This window comes from Pleurodeles waltl, chromosome 2_2, assembly GCF_031143425.1.
Source record: "Pleurodeles waltl isolate 20211129_DDA chromosome 2_2, aPleWal1.hap1.20221129, whole genome shotgun sequence".
NCBI lineage: Eukaryota > Metazoa > Chordata > Amphibia > Caudata > Salamandridae > Pleurodeles > Pleurodeles waltl.
Genome location: NC_090439.1, coordinates 411,042,625 through 411,063,818, shown reverse-complemented (window position 1 = coordinate 411,063,818; position 21,194 = coordinate 411,042,625).

The following is a 21,194-nucleotide window of genomic DNA, read 5'->3' as shown; positions in this document are numbered from 1 at the left end:
CATGTCCCACAACTTATTATCTGTCCTGCTAGGTTTCCATTGATGACTACAGATGCTTTAGAATCCAAGTAAAGATTTTTAATTATTTGGACAAATTGTGGCTGGAAGGTGAACTTCGTCAATACCACAAAAAAGGATGTTCCATTAAACCCTGAATGCCTTCTCTGCATCCTAAATTATAATTGCACCTATAGTTTGACTTGAAGTAATCAATGGCTTGGATTACATAGTGTGTATTGACTGACATGCTCCTACCTTGGAAGAACCCATTTCGGTCCAGATGGATAACCAAGGGCCCCGGTGAGGAAAGATGATTAGCCATAATCTTCATGAAAATGTTATAGTCAATGGACTAATGGGACAATAGGAATTTGCATCCTGTGCTTGCTTTTCTTTCTTTAAAAAGCTAACCACCACTGCTTGAGTAAGTGAGTGTGAATCTTGGTACTTCTCAGAATATTATTAAATAGAAACACTAGAAACTGATTCAATGGAGGCATGAACAACTTGTATATTTCCACTGGAATCCCATCTGCTCCGCAAGCTTTAGCGGTGGCGATTGCATCAACTGCCTGTTTCACTTCTGCTAGAGTAATAGAGAAGATTATTTATGGCACCCAGCTAGAGCATTATTAATGGAAAACGGTAAACAGCCTTTATAACACGGCTGGAGCCACGCAGGCCATAAGCACGCATGCGATACCACGCTTGCCTGAACCACGCATATGCCTGAACCATACACACGTGTGGTTCAGGCACACAGGAAGAACAGCCGGAAGAGGAACGCAGTGGCGGGTATGTGGGTCTGGGGCGAGTTGGGGAATTTTTAAGGAAAGGTTAAGGTAAGTTTTTGGAGTTCAGGGTGGGGTTGAGGATCAGGGTAGTTTTTAGGACAGCTTGGAGAAGGTTTTAGGGTTCAGAGGCGGTCTGGGGCAGCTTTTAGAACAGGGTGGTATACTTTTTAGGAGAGGGTTTAGAGTGGGGCAGGGGGTCAGGGTACTTTTTGGGACAGGGCAGGGTAGGTTTTATTGTTTAGGGAGGGCGGTCAGGTCGTTTTTAGGACAGGGTGGGTCGTTTTTAGGACAGTGTAGGTTTTAGAGTTTAGGATGGGGGTCAGGGAAGTTTTAGGGACGGGCAGGGTAGGTTTTAGGGTTTAGGGCAGAGGTGGGGTTTGGGGTAGTTTTTAGGACAGGGTAGGGGAGTGTTTAAGGTTTTGGGGTTTGGGTAGGTTTTAGGGCAGGTGAGAGAATATGTGTAGTTTTGAGGGTGGCGGCAGGAGGTCCAGGTATTTTTTAGGCAGGGTAGGAAAGCTTTTAAGACAGGGTAGATTTTAGGGTTTATGGCGGGGGTCAGGGTAGTTTGTAGGACACAGCAGGGTAGGCTTTAGGGTTTGGGATAGGGTAGGGGGTCAGGGAAGTTTTTAGGACAAGGTGATGGAGTTTTTAGTACAGTGTAGGTTTTAGGATTTAGGGTGCGGATGGATTGGGGAAATTTTCAGGACAGGGCAGGGTAGGTTTTAGGACAGGGCAGGGTAGCTTTTAGTACAGAGTAGGGTAGGAGTTACGATTTAGGGTAGGAGGTCAGGTAGTTTCTAGGACAGGATGGGGTAGGTTTTAAGGTTTAGGGCAGGGGGATCATTTGTAGGACGGGGTGGGGTAATTTTTAGGAAAGGGTAGGTCTTAGGGTTTAGGGTGGTAGGTTGGGGAAGTTTTTAGGACAAGGTGGGGTAGGTTTTAGGACAGGGTGTGGTAGCTTTTAGGGTTTTTGGCTGGGGCAGGTAGTTTTTAGGACAGAGCAGGGTAGTGTTTAGGGCGGGGAGGAGGGGTCAGGTAGTTTTTAGGACAGGGTGGGGTAGTTTTATGACAGGGTAAGTTTTAGGATTTAATGGGGTGGGGTTGGGTAGTTTTTAGGACAGAGTGGGGTATGTTTTAGGGTTCAGGGCAGGGGTTCAGGTTTGTTTTAAGGACGAGGTGGGGTCGTTTTTAGGACACAGGTTGTGTCGGGTAGTTTTTAGGGCAGGGTAGGTTTTAGGATTTGGGACCGGGGAACGGTAGTTTTTAGTACAGGGTAGGATTTAGGGCTTAGGGTGGGGGTAGGAGGTCTGGTAGTATTTAGAACAGCCTGGGGTAGTTTTTAGGACAGGGTAAGTTTTAGGGTTCAGGGCGGGGTCAGGGTAGTTTATAGGACAGGGCAGGATAGGTCTGAGGACAGGGCCGGATAGATTTTAGGGTTTATGGCGGGTGGGAGGTTGGGGTAGTTTTAGGACCGGGTGAGTTAGGTTTTAGAGTTCAGGGCAGGGGGTTAGGGTAGTTTTTGGGACAGGGCAGGGTAGGTTTAGGGTTTGGGTGGGGGTTGGGGTAGTTTTTAGGACAGTGTAGGTTTTAGTATTTAGGGTTGGGGTTGGAGTAGTTTTAAGTACAGGGTGGGATAGAGTTTAAAGTGCAGGCCAGGCCGTTTTTAGGAAAGGGCAGGGTAGTTTTTAAGGTTTGAGGTGGGGCTGGGGGTCGGGGTAGTTTTTAGGACAGTGTGAGGGAGTTTTAAGGACAGGGTAGCTTTTAGGGTTCAGGGCAGGCGGGGTGGGTGGGTAGTTTTTAGGACAGGGCAGGGTAGGATTTAGGATTTGGGTGGCGGTTGGGCAGTTTTTAGGACAGCGTGAGGTAATTTTTAGGACAGGTTACGTTTTGGGGTTTAGGGTGGGGGTTGTGGTAGATCTCAGGACAGGGCTGGTCAGTTTTAGGTTTGAGGGCAGGGGAGTTGGGGTAGTTTTGAGGACAGGGTGGGGTAGTTTCTAGGACAGGGTAGGGTTCGGGAAAGGGGCGGGGTTGGGGTAATGTTTAGGGCAGGGAGGGGTAGATTTTAGGACAGGGCATGAAATATGTTATGGTTTAAGGTGGGGCAGGGTTTGGGGCAGCTTTTAGGACAGGGCAGGATTATTTCAGCACAAATCTCTTTAACAATTAAAACAGTTACGCCCCAGAATACAACATTAGCTGAAGCATGAAAGGAATGCTGTATGAAGCTGGGAACTTTCATAAAGGATCCTGCTGATTTAAAGTGTGTCTCGTGCAACAAACTTATACTAGCCCGAAGGGATTTAAACCAAGTGAGCATTGCTCTTCATTTCAACCTATTTTTAAAGCGATTCATATTACATTATAAAACTGTTAGGAATCTATTGGCCAACAGATAGAAAACAAAATACCCACCAATCCTATGCTTAATAACTGACCCACAATTAGCCCTCTAGTTAGACTGGTACTAATATTTACTGTATCCCGACACCCCTGCCCCTACCTCCAGCTTGCCTCCAATCACCTAGTACACTTGCCCCCCTCCCACCACACTTAAGGCAGATTGACCCAAAGGGCTCTTGAAGGGAAGCCATCCACGTTTGACCAAACCATGCCTTGTTATAGCATCAAAAAAACCTCTCCTGGGTGGCCCAGCTGCCGACCTGTGAATAGAACATTAAACCAAACTCAACAGCAGATCATGACCAATTTGTCTGAAGCAAACTAAATTTAAAACCAGTTCGGAGGAAAACTGATCCAACATCCCAGCTACCAATTATCTAGTATTGTCTACTTACGTAATTAAATTCATTGTGTTAGATCTTCCATCCTTGGCGTGGTCTCCGATGTCTTTTTTGTCTCTGCTTCCCATGTTATTACTGTGTGCTGGACTCTGTTTTTGTGGTTTTGGTACTCTGGGCTCTTTACTACTACTGATCAGTGTAAATTGTATGTGTAATTGGCTTCTCCATTATTGGCATATGTGATTTGCTAGTAGGTCCCTACTAAAGTGCACTAGAGGAGCCAGGGCCTGTACATCAAATGCTACTAGTGGGCTAATCTGCCAATTCGACCTGGCAAGTGTACCCACTTGCCAGGCACAAACATTCCCTTTTTATACATGTAAGGCACCCCTAAGGTAGGCCCTAGGTAGCCCTATGGGCAAGGTACAGTGCATGTTAAAGGTGGGACATGTACTGATGTTTTTTACGTGCCCTAACAGTGAAATACTGCCAAATTCGGTTTTCACTGTTGCAAGGCCTATCTCTCTCATAGGCTAACATGGGGTCGGCCTTCAACTAACTTTTAAGTACAGTTTGCCTTTGGGAGCAGATAGAGATATGGAGTTTGGGGCCACTGAACTCACAATTTTAAAATACATCTTTTGACAAAGTTGTTTTTTAAATTGTCAGTTTGAAAATGCCTCTTTTAAAAAGTGGGAATTTTCTTGCATAAACCATTCCTGTGACTCTGCCTGCTTGTGTATTCCCTGTCTGGGTCAGACTGACAGTTAGGCTGTTTGTAAATCTCCACTAGACAGTGACACAAAGGGAGCTGGGGTGTAGCCTGCATATCCTGATTGGCCATCTGGGCTAGAGTGGAGGAAGGAGTGGTCACTTACACCTGAAAGGGCTGTTCTTGCCCTCTCACAATGCAGTCTCCAACCCCCTGGTGTGTGTCTGAGGCCAGGCCTGGGCAAGCCAGGATCTTGAGAACAACAGCGACATTTTTTTTAAGTTTGCCAACTTTAAAGGCAGAAAGGGGTATAGGTAGTGGACCCAAAACCCCTGATTTTCAGATTACTTCTGGAACCAAAACGAACCTCTGCCAACGAGAAGAGCTGGTGGAGTACTGACCCTTTGCCTGTGACTGTGCTTTGCTGGATTGGCCTGCAGTTGCTGCTTCTGCCTGAAAGAGAACAAAGACTGAACTTTGTGGTATATTCCTGCTTGTGAAATGTCTTCAAGGATTTGGACTGAACTTGTCTACTGTTTTGAAGTCTCAGGGCCACCAAAGACTTACCCTGCCAGCATCTGGACCCTCTGCTGAGACTCCTGCCCTGCCCAGTGGTCCCCTATCCAGCCCCTGGGCCCTTGAAAGGTGAAGCTGGAAGAACAGGGACTGAAATCCACGCACAGAAAGCCGTCCAGTGAAAAGTTTGAGACACCACCTGCATTACGGTTGTAAAAACAATGTGCCACCCGCCTCATGGCTGAACTCGACGCATCACCTGCATCACAGCTGGAGAAATTACATAACACCTGCTTGCAGCTGCTGAAAACAACGCAAACCAAACACATCGCTGTTTTCCATCAGTGTGCAGACGTATTTTTCAAGCACCATCGCTAGGCGTAAAAATCAAGGTAAACCTGTGCAGAACTGAGGTGCCCGTCTGGAAAACAATGCACGGCCTCACTTGCGAGTGTGAAAATGGCGCATCACTGACTTTATCGACGCCCGGGCACTTTATTTTTTACGCAAATCATGGACTTTGTGTCACAGCAACATTTCAATTGTTTTCTATGGAGTAAGAATCTGTTTTTTTTTTAATTCATAACTTTACTTGTGTATGTTGGATTTTTGTTGTTTTGATCTTGTTTGTTTTGTCAGGGGGATTTGTCAGTGGCCCTGAGCCCCTCTTTAGCACCCTCTTTAGTACTCCTCAGACTCTGTCTCACTGGTTTAAGATTGTAGTCCTCAGGGGGTTTGTGACACGACTTTGTCATTTTTACTGTTCTTATTGCTTTCGATTTCACATCGGAATACACTCTTGTTGTTGTTGAATCACAGAATGTAGCCCTATTAATTGATCCAATAAACCAGGAGAGGGGTGGCATATCTGCTAGTGTTGAAAACAAGCCATCCAGAAATTGCTAAAACAATCTGTATAAGTGCATTAGAGGGCTTTACACCTGGCACCTGTTGTGTGGAATTAAGCTTCTCCATTTGAATTTGCATTGCTCTGCTCTTGGAGTTCTACCCAATATGATGTTTCAGAGAAGCATTAATGGTGAGCTAGTGATATAGATGATGGTGAGGGTGGGGGGACTTGCGGTAATGAGGTTTCATGGTGCACGGGAAGCCACACTTGCATCTAGGCAGGCTGCTTCTCTGGTATGTCCCACCCTCCTTGCCGACTGTGAGGGAACCTAGTGTCACCCCTGGGAGAAACCACCAGTGACTGCACCTTATAATGTCCTGTTGATACTTACTCCCTTCTGCCCCTTGTTACACCTGCTCACCTGCTCCAATCCATGAGGTAGGTGCACCTTCCTCCATACCCTCACTCCGCCTGTACCACCAGATCTAACAGCCTTCTCCCGTGTTTCCATTGTACTTAAATCACATTCCAACTCACCACTGCAGCTGCAACCAAACTTTAATTCTAAGGGTTTAGCAGTCCATGTCCCAGCTTTGGTGCCTTCTTGGCTGGGTATTACAGGTCTAGCATCTCGGCGGCACCTGCTTGCTCTCACATGCTCACTGCATCATCAGATGTCATACGACTCTGTGATCTCTGATGTGCGGTTGCTCACCCAGAAGCAGCAGCTCAGAAACTGGGCATGACGGGAGTGTCCCACCACCGAGACATCCTTGAATAGACCCAGTCTCGTTTGCAACAAATAAGAACCACAATGACCACTACTCAGACCTGGCCGATGTGAACTTACTAAAAAGAGCAGGTACTTTGTATTCTTTATTTAATTAAAAAGAGCACTCTCCATATCTATTACTAGATTAAGTACTTCCAAAATGACTAGTAGGGCAACAACCACACTTAAAAGTTAAGCAAACATCAGCTAACAGTTCTCTCTTGGAATGTGACAGGCATAAAACCGAAACAGTTACCTTATTGGAATAACTTCATAGAAAGGTTTGATGTCTGGAGACCTGGAGCTTAGAGCCTGCTTTCAAGGTCAGCTATATCAACTACTGGATCCCGGCAAATCAAAGCATTGTATCAAACCATATGGAGGTTTGCTTATATGGATAAGATCTATACTATATCACTCTTTATATGAGCTGTCAATTAATTCACCAGATATTATGGGAATCTGCATCACCTTTAGGGGGGAGCACAATTGAAGCCTTCAATATTTATGCCAGACTAGTAAGCAGTGGCAAAAGGTCCGAAACACTTGACACCTTGGAAAGATATTGGGAAAACAACTCAAATGTTGATAAGGTTCTGTCAGGGGGGATTTTACTATGACATTCGAGCCTTCAGACTATAATGGGTTTTAAGTATCACTGGAGGAGGCTGAGTTCTGGTGCATCCCACAACTTGAAGTGCCCCCTATAAAAAAATGGACACAAGCTGCATTGCAGTTGCAGTGAATAATGTTATAGTATGGCCTTAGTGCCTTAAATGGTAAGACAAAAATGAACAATAAAGGTGCTTGCACTTATAATAGGCCCAACCATGAGAGTTGCATTGACTTCATAATCATTGATATTGGACTTTCGGGTGAGGTGATCGACATGGAAGTTGTCCAGAGAAGTGAAAACGACCACAATCCCCTTAGCCTTTACCTTTCCCCCTTATGGGCTGAGTCATTATAATTTTCTCTATCCTGTATTTCAGAAGGGCATCTTTAGCAAACAAATGAAAGGTAAAATCAAAAATGGCATCTGGTTATGGCCCAACATGACATTCAGGCCCAGATTTATCATTTTCATGCAAAACTGTGCTAACACTGTTTTGCATGAAAAAGTATACCACCGGCTAGCGCCATTCCAAGATGCCTGCCGGGCGTCATATTAATGGAATGACAGTAGCCGACGGTAAGGCTTGGCTAGCGTTGTGAAAAAGGACATTAGCCGGGTTAGGGGAGGCGTAGGGGGAATATGCTGTTGTGCGTCACAGGATGACGCTTGTATGATCAGAGGCATAAAAATGCCTCTAACCAGACCAGTGTCATTTTTTTACTTAAAACCCCCATGGACATGACTCCTATCTTAGTAAAGACAGGAGTCATGCCCAACACCTCAATGGCCATGCCAGGGGACGTATGCCCCATGTGCACGGCCATTTGGCCCAGTGCCATGTAGGGAGGCCCAAGTTATTCCCCCCTAAGGCACTTTTTAAAAACAAATAAAAAATACTTACCTGTACTTATCTTTCTTACCTGGATGGGGTCCCCCCATCCTGTGGTGTCCCTCTGGTGTGGGTGGGGGTGTCCCTGGGGCTAGTGAAGGGCACCTGTGGGCCCATTCCATGGTCTCTGCATGGGAACACCTATCTTGCATCTCATTTACCCAAGGTAGTTTCCCACAAGCAGAAAAATGACTTTAACTCCAAAACTTTGGCACTTGACAGGTTTAGCGCCAAACTATAAATTTGGAGTTAGGTTTGCGCCAAATTTGCATTAAAAAAATGATGCAAATTCGGTGCAAAGCAAGTATAGATCTGGGCCTCAGTCCTTAATTACTCCAGATCTTACAAAAGCGTTTGCAAACCTTAACTCCATACTCCTAAATAACACAAACTGAAATGAGGCAAGCAACATTCATACATGCTTCTTTAATCAACTTTCGACCATCTTTGCAGCTCTCCCATCTCGATCTTCTAAGAAGTATAAAAGGTGTAATCAAAACCAAAGCTTGTTCAAAAAGGCATGTTGACAGGCAAAAGGCAATTGTGGATAGCCATCAAGTAAAAAAATGTGGGTTTAAGAAAAGCGACTTAGAAAGCTTCTAAAGACATCCAGCAAAAATCAAACGAGAGTGGGATGACTCTAGATGGCAAGATATGCTCTTCTCATGTAACAATAAATATATTTCCAAGTTTTGGGCACTTGTGTTCTGGGGAGGGCAGGGAACCACCTAACAAACGCACAATCATGTGTCCCCCAACGACTTGATTTGATATCTTCCACAGCTTATATTCTTCCAGTTCATTGGAGCCGGGCAATATACTGACCCCAATGGAACCTAGTAAACATAAGACGCTCTAGTATTCTACTTAAGATATGTTGAAATGGCCCTTGATGCCATTTCACAAAGCAAAGCCCCAGGGTCTGATGGCAGCCCTGGAGACACTTTCCTTAGAGATAGGCGAAAATGGCAAAGTATATTTAAGCATTATCTATTGCAATCTCAAAGGGTGCTCAAATCTCAGACGCCTGGAAGGTAGCTGAGGTCATGCCAATATATGAAAAGTGAGACAAATGTTTGCCTGTTAATAGTAGGTTAATAGGTCTGTTACATACCATGGAAAAGGGTTTTGTCGCCTTGTTTTAGGATCAGTCCTTGACTGGATCAATGAGATCAACACTTTCAGCAATGCAGGCAGGTTTCAGGAAGAAAACAAGTACCAAGTCTTTCGATTTCTGCTAATGTGCTAGAAGACAGTGCTGATCGGCAGAGGCCATCTCTATGTGGCCTTTGTGCATCTGAAATCCGCCTTTGATCTGGTTCCTCAGAAAAAAACTGTTGTTTGTCCTTAAGGAAATGGGCATGCCCATTAATATTTTAAACATTCTGGTCTGGCTGCAAGAGCGACATCAGGCCAGACTATTCTAGGGGGATCAAGGCCAGTTCACAGGCCCTATCCTGATCAGTAAGGGAGTCAGACAGGGTGCGTCTTGGCCCATACTTTGTTCTCGTTATAGTTAAATGATGCTGTGAAGCTGCTGTCATCTTGCCAACTTGATACCCTAAGCATCAGAAGTACGACGACACTTCTGCTATTTGTCCATGACACCCTGCTAGCCCCAAGACCCCAAGCTGTTTCAGGAAACAAAAAACAGCAAATACCTCCAAAACTAAGTTTATGGCTACCAATCAACATACATCCTTTAAAGGGAAGATGTCCTACGGGGTTGTGAAATTGAGCGAGTAGAGGCCTTTCTTACCTAGGCATCAGGCTCAAACCCAAACGTTCCGGAAATTACATATAGAAAGAGCTGCGCTTAGGCACAAGCAAGTTGTAGGTGCTATCCTAAACGAACACGCAGCATCATGCACTAAGCCAGTTGCCCCAGCGCTGAAACTCTATGATGCAGAACAGTGGGAACAGCGTTCTAAAGGGCTGCGTTATGGTGGTTTCAGAATATAGCTGTTTTAGCTAAAACTGAGAATACGTTCCAGTGAAGCTTGATGCGGCTCCGGCAAAGTACTCCATTCCAGCCTCTGAATCTGGATATGGAGAGGCGGAACATAGCAGGCAAGGGCTCTATAAGACCCATTTTATTCTGGAGAAGGCTGAGAATAACTCTGGAACTCCACCTGGATGCCAAAGCCCTCCAAGAACTTATGGAATTAAGATAGATTCCATGTCATCGAATGTCTAAAAACCATTCCGAATTGCTTATAATGAATAGGGCTAATTGATTTACGTGACTTGTCTTCAACTATCTGCATTCCCTTTAAGGAGAATGTAAAAGAGGCATTTTGGCGGTGGGTTATTCAGAGTCCAGTTCATAGTACGACTTGTGGCTCACTAACGTCAGAATTTATTAAGTTCTAGCCCTGCAGCTAGCTCGAACCGTATCTTGATTTTACTCTACTGACAGTAAACTCTGCATCCAGATCAGAATTGGAACCCTACCAGTCACCACATTCAGAGCTAAATGGTCACCTAACACAGGGTCAGCATTGACCTGCATCTACAATACATCTAGAAAATCCATCGCACATCTGTTGTTTACCTGCCCTGCGATTGCTAGCTTAAGGAAGTCATGGCTTAGACCGGTCTGCCTGCGGATGGGCACCTCAAGCAATAGAGCAGCCTTGAGGATCTTAAGATCTGACCCTAACCCCCTTTATGTTTGTGCAGTAGCCAGCTTTCTGGGGAAGGCATGACTGCAGAGATGCCAAGCTTTAGCTGTAACTTGTAGATATACAGTCCATTCGCAGGTACCCTAAACATCTGGCCACGCTGAAATTCTGTGCCACCTGTCTGTTTGATTAGATCCTTAAGGTGGATGTGATTGCATTTGATTTGTGTTTTCATGGTACTGTGTTGATTAATGCTGTGCACAATTAATGGTGTATACACAACTCTGGTTCCTATTATTAGTATTAGTATATTAAAACTGTGCATTTTGCTTTGAGGTCCTTATGGGATCTTAACATAAAAACATAACTTACTTTACAGGGACACTTTGCACTTGCACCTTTACTGTTTTTAGGCTGTAGGGACGATGTCCTGCTCAAATGCTAAAAACATTGCACTGATCTCTTGTACCTATTGGCCGAACTTGAATTATATGAACTTAACGTGCATTCTGTAGTTTTATTGAACTGTGTCGTGCTATTTGTATTCCATATGCTGTCTTTTAATTCCTTCTTATTTGGTTCTTATGAATTTTATGGCGTAATTGTCGGAATAAAGTTTTGAATCATAAATATTTCATTTTATATATATTTTTATAAGGCCTTTTGAGATGGGTTTATTATATTCTTATTTATGTCTCCTTTCACTGCAGATCTTAAGAGTGGCACTGGGGAGAGCGTCCATAGCAGCGTTTCTTTTTCATGTATGTGTTTATAAGGGAAATAAATTCTGTAGTGTGCGGGTGCATGATATCAGACAGTCAGTGATGTCTGTGTGGTTATGATTGATTCAGCCTAGCATTCCATTGAAATAGTAAATATAATGTTGCCTATTATTTTTAAAGTGTTTGACGACTTGACATGAAATAAACAAGTATTCAGGTGTATGCTAAATGTGTTTTAAGTCGCGCCTGTGACAGCGCAAGTGCTATGGTTTGCAAGAGATATTGGGCCAGATTTAAGAAAACTGTTGCTGCACCAAGTGCAGTGCGACTTTTCTTGCACCCCTTAGCTCCCCCTTAATGCCACCATGTGTGCGCCGTATCTAAGATATGGTGCAACATGGCGGTAGTTAGGGAACTAGCATCAACATTTTTGACACAAATTCTGAGAAAAACTGTTGACGCTAATCCTGCAAAGCCCATTGAGGCCCATTGAAAACAATGGTGTGCCTCGTTTTAATGCCTGCTCTGAGCACGTGTTAAAAGTGCAGAAAAAAATCACCAAAAGAACTCTCTTAGATTTCTATGCACCATTTTTTCACCCCCCCTTAACTGAGGAACGCCACCTTTGCATACATTATGCCTGATGCAGGCACAATGTAGTGCAAAGGGTTACAAAGTGGCACAATGTATTGCACCACTTTGTATATTTGTCACAGCTATTTTGGCCTCTTTGGGTCACATTAGCAGCAAAAAAAAATGACGCTACTGTGGTACAAGGAGGCGCTAGCGGCTCTTAAATCTGTTCTTTTGTTTACTACAAGGGTCTCGCCAGGGGGTCGCAAAGGCCCACCTCATTACAATTAATGAGATGGGTCGCAATTTGTGACCGCATTGCGACTTGCAACACTCACAGGGATGGTGGCCTGCTTGAGACAGCAGACCATCATGTCTGTGACTGCTTTGAAATAAAGCAGTTTTTTTTTTGTAATGCAGCCCGTTTTCCTTAAAGGAAAATGAGATGCATTACAAAATGAAAAAATGAAATGTTTCAGTTTCATTTTTGTTTTCCAGGCCATTCACAAAGGGGACCCCTTTCCTTTTGTGAATGGGCTACCACCAGTGTGACACTGGTGGTAACTGCGATTGCTTTGCGACCGTGTTTGCAATCACAAAGCAATGCAGCAATGCAGCATCATGCTGCAACTTGCAAATAGGAAGGGGAACACCCCTTCCTATTTGTGACTCGCAGTCCCGTCTTGCGAGTCGGTAACCAGGTTACCGACTCGCAAAACGGGAATTGGGCATCGCGATGTGGGTTTTGCACGTCGCAAACAGCGAAATTCGCTGTTTGCGACGTTCAAAACCTTTGTTACATCTGACCCAATGTACTGCCCACCACAATATGACAGAGCAAACCACCAGGATTTCCGAGGTGACCATCAAAAGCATGGTGGAAACAGAACACAGAATACAAAAGTCTCACTATCAGAGCAACAGAGAAGAACAACGCCTCCATGGAACTGGAACTTCAAGTCTTCCCGATGTTCATCTACACCATGCTCCACCTGGAACACCAACGCCGACGAAGACGACGACAGTGAGTACAGCCACCTAGCACACAAGGGAGGGAGGAAAAGGAGAGTGACACACACACGCACAACACACACCATACACACACACCATACACACAACCAGCTGGGGAGGAAAATCAGTCTCACTGGACACGTCATACTAATGCAAGGACAACATTTAGCCAGAACTGATAGAGAAATGTGATGCCAACAGCCACCATATTGTCCATCTGACAAAAGATATATGAGTCACTGTTCAGAAAGGGCCAATGGCCAGTCCAAAGTACAAAAGGCCCACATGGCCACAGGCACAGTCCAAGGCCTAACTTGTTCCCTGATGAAATCCGCACTACAGTGTGCAGGGGCATCAATTTGGGAATGGCCAGGCACCTCAGGGGAAAGGGGGGTGGGGGCACCTCAGATGAAGTGGGGAACATTCCCACTGGTTCTGGAGGGGGCTCCATGCCCATTTCTCTTTGCTGGGGAGTGCAAGGTCAAAGTCTATGAGGTGGGGAGCTTGCCCACTGGTTTTTAAGGGGGCTCCATGCCCATTTCTCCTTGCTGGGGAGTGCAAGGTCATAGTCTCTGAGGTGGGGAACCTGCCACCTGGTTTTGGAGGGGGCTCCATGCCCATTTCTGTTTGCTGGGGAGTGCAAGGACACAGTCTTTGAGGTGGGGAACTTGCCCACTGGTTCTGGAGGCGGCACCTTGCACAACAGTCCCTGAAGGGTGGCCTACATGCCCTCTGCTGGAGGTGAGGGCTGCTGTGTCCCAGCTGGAGGTGAGGGCTGCTCTGTCCCAGATGGAGGTGAGGGCTGCTGTGTCCCAGCTGGAGGTGAGGGCTGCTGTGTCCCAGCTGGAGGTGAGGGCTGCTGTGTCCCAGCTGGAGGTGAGAGCTGCTGTGTCCTAGCTGGAGGTGAGGGTTCCTTGCCCACTGCTATTGGAGGGGAAACCCCACCAGACTCTGCTGGAGGTGAGGGCTCCTTGCCCACTGCTGTTGGAGGGGGCCTCTTGCCTCTCTCAGTTGGTGGAGTGGGAACCTTCCCTTTCTTGGGTGGTGGAGTGGGAACCTTCTCTTTCTTGGGTGGTGGAGTGGGATCCATCCCTCTCTTGGGTGGTGGAGTGGGATCCTTCCCTCGCTTGGGTGGTGGAGTGGGATCTTTCCCTTTCTTGCCTCCACAACTAAGAGGTGCCTCACTGTCCCCATGGACTGTTTGGCTGAGGTGCTGGGCTGGCTCGTTGGGACCCTGCTCTTACGGGAAGGATGGGGTGGAGGGGGAGGGAAGAGGTCAAGTTGGGCAAGGAAAAGCTTTTTAAGGATGGTCGGTTGGGATGAGGGAGGAGGGATGGGAGTGGAGGTTGAGGGAGTGGTTGTTGGAGGTATATGTCTGCTGGACTTGGGGGCAGGTGCATGGGCAGTATTCTGATGTGGGATGGATGGCTGTTTGGTGTCTGAGTGCATGCGTTAGTGTCTCCCAGGAGGGGGCAGAAAGGGTGGGAGAGGACACAGAGGACGCATGGATGGATGTTGTGGAGGTGTCAGCAAGTGAGGTGTGTGTGCTGCTTGGTGTGGTGCATGCAGGGGTGAGTGTGGATATGACAGTGAGGGAGGAGGAGGAGGAGAAGGGGAGACAGTGGAGGCAGTGGATGTTGTGTGTACAACTGTCTTATTGTTTGTGTGAGTACTTGTGGCCTGAAGTGTGCTGCCTGTGTTTGGCTGTGCCACTTTCATTTGATGTTTTGCTTGCATGCTTGTCTTTATGTGTGCTTGGGATGGATTGGGGTTGAGGAGATTGGGACTGGGAAGTGGTAGTTGGAGAGGGGATGGTAGGAATAGGGGCAATGGCTGCCATCAGAGAGGAGGCCAGAGCCTGGAACAATCTCTGTTGGGCCGCCAATCCACCGTGAATGACCTTCAGGAAAGCACTGCATTGCTGCATCTGGGATGCCAGCCCCTAGATGGCATTCACAATGGTTGACTGCCCTACAGTGATGGATCACAAGGAGGTCAATAACCTCCTCACTCAGGGCAGCAGGGCTCACTGGGGCAGGGCCTGAGGTGCCTGGGGTGAAGGAGATGCCCACCCTCCTGGGTGAGCGGGCACGGGCAACTCGCTGAGGTGCTACTGGGAGGGCAGTGCTGGTACAGGGTGGCGGCTGTACCTGCAGCTGGGGTGGTCACAGTGGTGTCTGCCACCACCAGGGAGCTTCCATCAGAGGAGGTATCAGAGTCTGTGTTGTCATCTCCAGTCTCTGCAGTGGTGCTCCTCTCGCTCCCCGTCCACCTGGTTCCCTCGGCGTCAGTGGACTCTGCCCCCTGGGTCCTGTGGGATGCAGCTCCCTCTGTCACCAGTGCCCCTGCTCCTCCGCCAGATGATGCTAATGGACACAAGGACAGAATGACAAAACAATAAGGGGGGGGAGAGAGACAAAGGATACACTGTGTCAATGACTTCACCAACACCACTATTGGAATACACATCACTGTCAGACACAGGGATCAGGATTGAGCACCATGCATCGCACTGGCATTCCATTGGCTAGTTACCACAGCAAGATGTGAGCCAATCCCCGCCAACTGCACCCCTACTAGGAGTCACTAAGCCCTGTCTGACATGGAATGCAACCTAGCTAGGTTACTAGATTTTGCAATGCTACCATTTCTCTTGAGCTGGGTCACTCTGCAATGTCTGACCTGGCGTTAAGTGGCATCCACTAACTGACACCCACTAGCAGGATCCCATGCCACCTACCAATTATAGTTGTAATGTCCACCGTACTTACCTCCTTGTGGCTGCTGTGATGCCCTCAAGCACCCATCCAGCTCTGGGTAGGCCACCTCCAGTACGCAGGCCATCAGGGAGGTCAGGTTCCAATGGGCACCCCGCCCTCATTGGGAGGACATCCCCAGCTGGGCCTCTGTGGTCTTCCAGGCCCAGCATCTTAGATACTCACACCTTTTACGACAATGGGTGCTTCACCTGCTGTAGACCCCAGGGTCCGAACGCCCTTAGTGATGGCACTTCACAATTCTTTCTTCTGATGGGCGCTGACCTGCAGAGGAAACACAGACAGGAGGACACCCATACCTACCAGCCTGTCACACATATGGCCCACAAATACCATTTCTAGCTCCATTGGCACACACATCACCCAGCGCTCACCATGTACACTACCACCAGTCATACCACCTCCCAAAATGACACGATGCTTACACACACATCTCCATGCAACCTTGTCAAATGCATTGTGCCCAAGGTGTACTCACCTGTTGGTCTGGAGGCCCATACCACTGTCCATACTGGGGTAGGACCCCATCTACCAAGCGCTCCAGCTCCTCCGAAGTGAAGGCAGGGGCCCTTTCCACCATCACACGGGCCATGGCACGATCCAGTCACAGGTCACAGCAGCACACGCAGTGTAGGTGTTGTCCTGTGGAAAATCAAGAATCAAGTGAGGATTTAGGTAGAAAATGGAGGTCACGTCCGCGGCGGTGTACACTGTCACCACCGCCGCTGATCCCCATTGAACACTGTACTCTATAGGGCCCCATATTAGCCAATGAGGATTTGCACGGCGGTGCAAGACCACCTTCTGCCATGACGCCCAAAGTCAGTGGAGTTGCCTCACTTCCACAAGTCCCTATATTCAGGACACGCGGTCGCCATTTCATGGTGGTGGATTACATTCAGATAATCCAGAACTGCGTCATTGCTACAATTTGCACATAAATCAACATTCCCATCGTCCCTTTACATCAATGATCAATGTGCACTGAGGAGGTGGATCCATTGTTCAAATTGTGACACCCTTTTCACTCTTGTGTCCCTTAGATACCTACCACTGCGGATGAATAGGAGGAGGAGACAAGACCACGTTTACAAACCCCTTGTGGACTTTGCTACACTGGAGGACAGGCACATAATACTCACCTATAGACTGGACAGGGCCACAATCACAGAGCTGTGTGCCCAATTGGAGCCTGATCTGATATCTGCTATCCATCATCCCACTGGGATCTGCCTTCTTGTGCAGGTTCTATCAGTGCTCCATTTCCTGGCAACTAGTTCTTTCCAAGCGACAGTGGGCATGGCAGCAGGAAAGTCACAGCCAAAGTTCTTAATCGTGCTGGCAAGGGTTTTGCCTGCGTTGGTGAAACACATGTGCAGCTACATTGCTTTCCCCCAGATGGAAGATTTGGCCACTGTGAAGGCAGGATTCTATGCAATGGGACATATACCCAATATTATTGGGGAAACTGATGGTACACATGTTGTGTTTGTCCCCCCGCCAGAATGAACAGTTGTTCAGGAATTTGAAGCGTTTCCACCCACCCAATGTGCAAATGGTGTGCCTGGCGGACCAGTACATCTCCCACTGCACTGCCAAGTATCCTGGGTCGGTGCATGACACCTTCGTCCTGAGGAATGGCAGCATCCCAAATGTGATGGCACAGCTACAGCGGCACAGGGTGTGGCTAATTGGTGAGCCTGACTCCCCGCCTTATGTATGTCAGTATATGCCTTCAGGTGTTAGCCCCATACTATTCTGTAAGGCTAATGTTTGTCCCTCAATACTTGCAGGTGACTCTGGCTACCCAAGCCTATCGTGGCGCCTGACCCCTGTGAGGAATGCCAGGACAGGGGCTGAGAATCGTTATAATGATGTACATGGGTGAACCAGGAGAATTATTGAAAGGACCTTCGGCCTCCTGAAGGGCACGTTCACATGCCTCCATCTAACAGGTGGATCCCTGTGCTACTCACCAGAGAAGGTCTGCCAGATAGTAGTGACATGCTGCATGTTGCAAGATCTGGCCCTCAGACGACATGTGCCTTATCTGCAGGAGGAGGAGACTGGAAATGCCCCTTTGGCAGCAGCGGACACTGAGGACAGTGAGGACGAGGAGGCAGAGAATGAGGATGTAGACAACAGAACATCAGTTATACGTCAATCCTTTCAATCACACACAGATGAGACAGTGGAACTGACAATTCCTCTGATTATTGATGTTTTCTGTGGGACTGTAGCAGGATGGCATTCACTTCCTTTGCATCTCTACTAACTGTCACCTAAGGCTTCTCATTTTGCAGATGTTGGTAATATAACAACTGTGTACTGATGTGATGACCACATACAGCTACAGGTCATTAAATGTATGCTATCACAGTGTTCAGATCATTTGCACATGATGTGACTGTTTCTATAAATGCACATATTCATCACATAAAAGACTTTCACTCAAGTTGTGTTCGAGAGCGTTTAATGTAGTGCAAATAATTGACAGAAAAGTGCAATGGAATGGGGTGGTCGTTGAGGAAAGTCCAGGGTATTGTTCCAGTCCGTTTATAGCACAGGAACAGTGTCCAAGAGGCCATAGGAAGGGTAGCAAAGGCGGTTGAAAGTGGAAAAGGTGACAGGGTGGGACACAAAGGGGACATTCAGTAGGGTCTCATTTCCTGGTGGTCTTGATCTTGGCAAGTATCTCTGGGTTCTGTCTGGGTCGCAGGGAATGTTTGCGGGGTGGTTCACCTTCTACAGGGGGAGGGTTTCTGGTTGCCTGTGGGTCCTGTGGCAGGGCCTTCTGCCCACTAGCTACAGTGGAAGTGGTGGGCTGGTCAGTAGATTGGCTAGTGGTAGGAGCCCGCTGGTGTGCTGTCCATTCCCTCGTGATGGCCATATCTGCCAGCCCCCCTGTTACGGAGACCATCGGGGTGTTGAGGGACTCCAAATCCTCCCTGATCTCCTGATGGTGTTTCTCCTGCAGCCTCTTGTTCTCCTGCAGGTTGGTAGGGATCTGGCCCATCTTGTCCTGAGATTGATATAAGCCCCCAGGACATTAGTGAATGCCTCCTGGAGAGTCCGTACCCATTGCCTGTCCTCCCCCTGGCCCACAGCAGTCCTCCCAGTGTCCCTGTTCCCCTGTGCCTGTGTCCCCGAACGGTGTGCCCACTGCCACTGACCCCACGTCCCTGATTGTCTTGGGGGTGAGGTGTGGACTGGGGTCCATGTACAGGTGGGCACACTACTGATTGATGTGTTCTGGGGACAGAGGTGTGTAGACGTTGGGTGGGTGCTGTGGTGTTGGATACAGATGGGGGAGGGTCTATGGTGGACTGTGAGTGGGCTGTGGTGGCCGACTGACCAGTGGTCCCTGATGGGCCAGGTAGTTCATCCAGATCCTGAAGTCCAGAGTTACTGTCATCACTGGGGGCATCTTCTGTTAGGGAACTGGACAGTCGTGGCACCTACTCACTGCTGAGATTGGTTGTGGCACTTGTGGGGATATAAGTTATGTATAATGATTCATGTCTGAGACATATTGTCCATACCTAGCTTCCCCTCTATTGTTGCTGTTGCCCTGCCACCTTTGTTTGTGTATGGTTATGTGTTGTGGGATTGTTAGTTGTCCATGCTGTGCATGCTTTGGTGATGGGTGTACAGGCAGGGCTGGGAGGGCTGTCCATGCATTGGTATGGCATGCATGGCTTGGCATTGGGGTGAGTCGGATATGTAGGTGCAGTGTGGGGGATGGAGTGGAGTGATGGGAGTGAGGGTGAGGAGGTGAGTTGGCATCAAGGTATGGGGATTCATAGGTAGTAAATATTGACTTACCAGTGTCCAGTCCTCCGGCTACCCCAGTGAGTCCCTCAGGATGAAATATTGCCAAGACTTGCTCCTTCCATGCTGTGGTCTATGGGGAAGGAGTTGGGGGTCCACCGCCAGTCCTCTGGATGGCGAGCTGGTGCCTTGCTGGCATGGATAGTACCTTCCCCCGTAGGTCATTCTTCTTCTTCCTGATGTCATCCCTTATTGTTGGATGCTGCCCCACGGCGTTCACCCTGTCCACATTTCTCCGACATAGCTCCATCTTCCTGGCAATGGATATCTGCTGTACCTGTGCTCCAAACAGCAGTGGCTCTACCCGACTATTTCCTCCACCATGACCCTCAAATCCTCATCAGTGAAACGGGGGTGCCTTAGTGGGGACATGGGTGTTGTGTGGTGTGTGTTGTGCAGAGGGTGTTAAGTAATGTGGTGCGGTGTGGGATGTGGGTGGGGTGCATGACGGATGGATGGGTGTTTGTGGTGTGTGTGTGTGTGTAGTTGTCTCAGTGGTCTTCATGTTAGTCTCGTGGCAATCATTGGTATTCCTAAAGGGTTGTGTGTAATGTGGGTGTGTGTTTTATAGTGATATGGGTGGGTGGGTGTGGTGTGTATATCAGTGTCAGGAGTGTGATTTTTGTTTAGGCCAATGTTGTGTTGTTTTGCATTGGGGTGGCCATTCTGAGCGGGCCGGTATGCACCGCCAATGGTTTCCCACCATTGAATGTCCGCCGTGGTGATTCGTGGGTCATAATGTGGTGGGTGTTGTTTTGTTGGCGTACCGGTATGGGTGTTCGTACCGACACTTTGCCACTGACCTGGGATGGTGGATTTGTGAATGTGGCAGTATTCTGTCTGTTTTGTGTGTGACTGTCATAATATGGCGAAAAGATATTGTCCACCACAGCGGTATGTTGACGGCCGTCACTGCAGCGGTGAGTGACATTTACCGCCAATGTCATAATGAGGGCCATTGTCTGTGTTGCTCTAACCTCACTGACCATAAGAAAAAGAGTACAATGATACGGCCAGCACTGGCATATCGTAGCACTTTAAGATCCTGTTGCCCATTCCCTGTCGTCCATTTTTCAAAAGCGCTATCATGAGGCAGCACTGGCTTCACTATAGCACTGTTTCCTACCTTTTTAAAAAGCAAAAAACAAGAGCAACAAACTTGGGGCCAGATTTACAAGAAATGGCGCAAAACTGTACTAGAGCAGTTTTGCGCCAAAAAACTTAACACCACACTAAGACATTTCCTAGATCCATGTGTGCACTATATTTACAATATGGTGCAACATGGTGGTAAGGAAGGCTGAGTGCCTCAGAAAATGATGCAAATCTTTGCGACATGTCAAAAAAAATGGCACTGTTGCCAAAAAAGTAGTGCTAACCTGATTTGATGCATGCTACATGATGATAATCAAAATTGCATCACTTTTCGGCTAAAAGTGCCCAGGAAAAGCCAGCTAAAATGCCAAACAGAAGCCTGCAAATCGAAAAAAAAGGAGAAGTCTGGACAGGAGAGAAGCCAGTGAGCCAGGTACCAGACAGGCTACACATGGAGAATCTCGGGAGAAGTGGAAGAGGAAGTGTTGCTTCAATCAGGAGGAAAATAACATCTTGATCACAGAGGTGACAGAGCACCATCACCAGCTCTAAATTGCCATTAGGTAGGAAGGAGACCATTTGGCAGTCCTTAGTAGATAAAGTCAAAATGGTGGCAGAGGTTAGAAGAACAGTTGTGGACTGTAAGAAGCGCTGGCACGTTTGCATGGGCA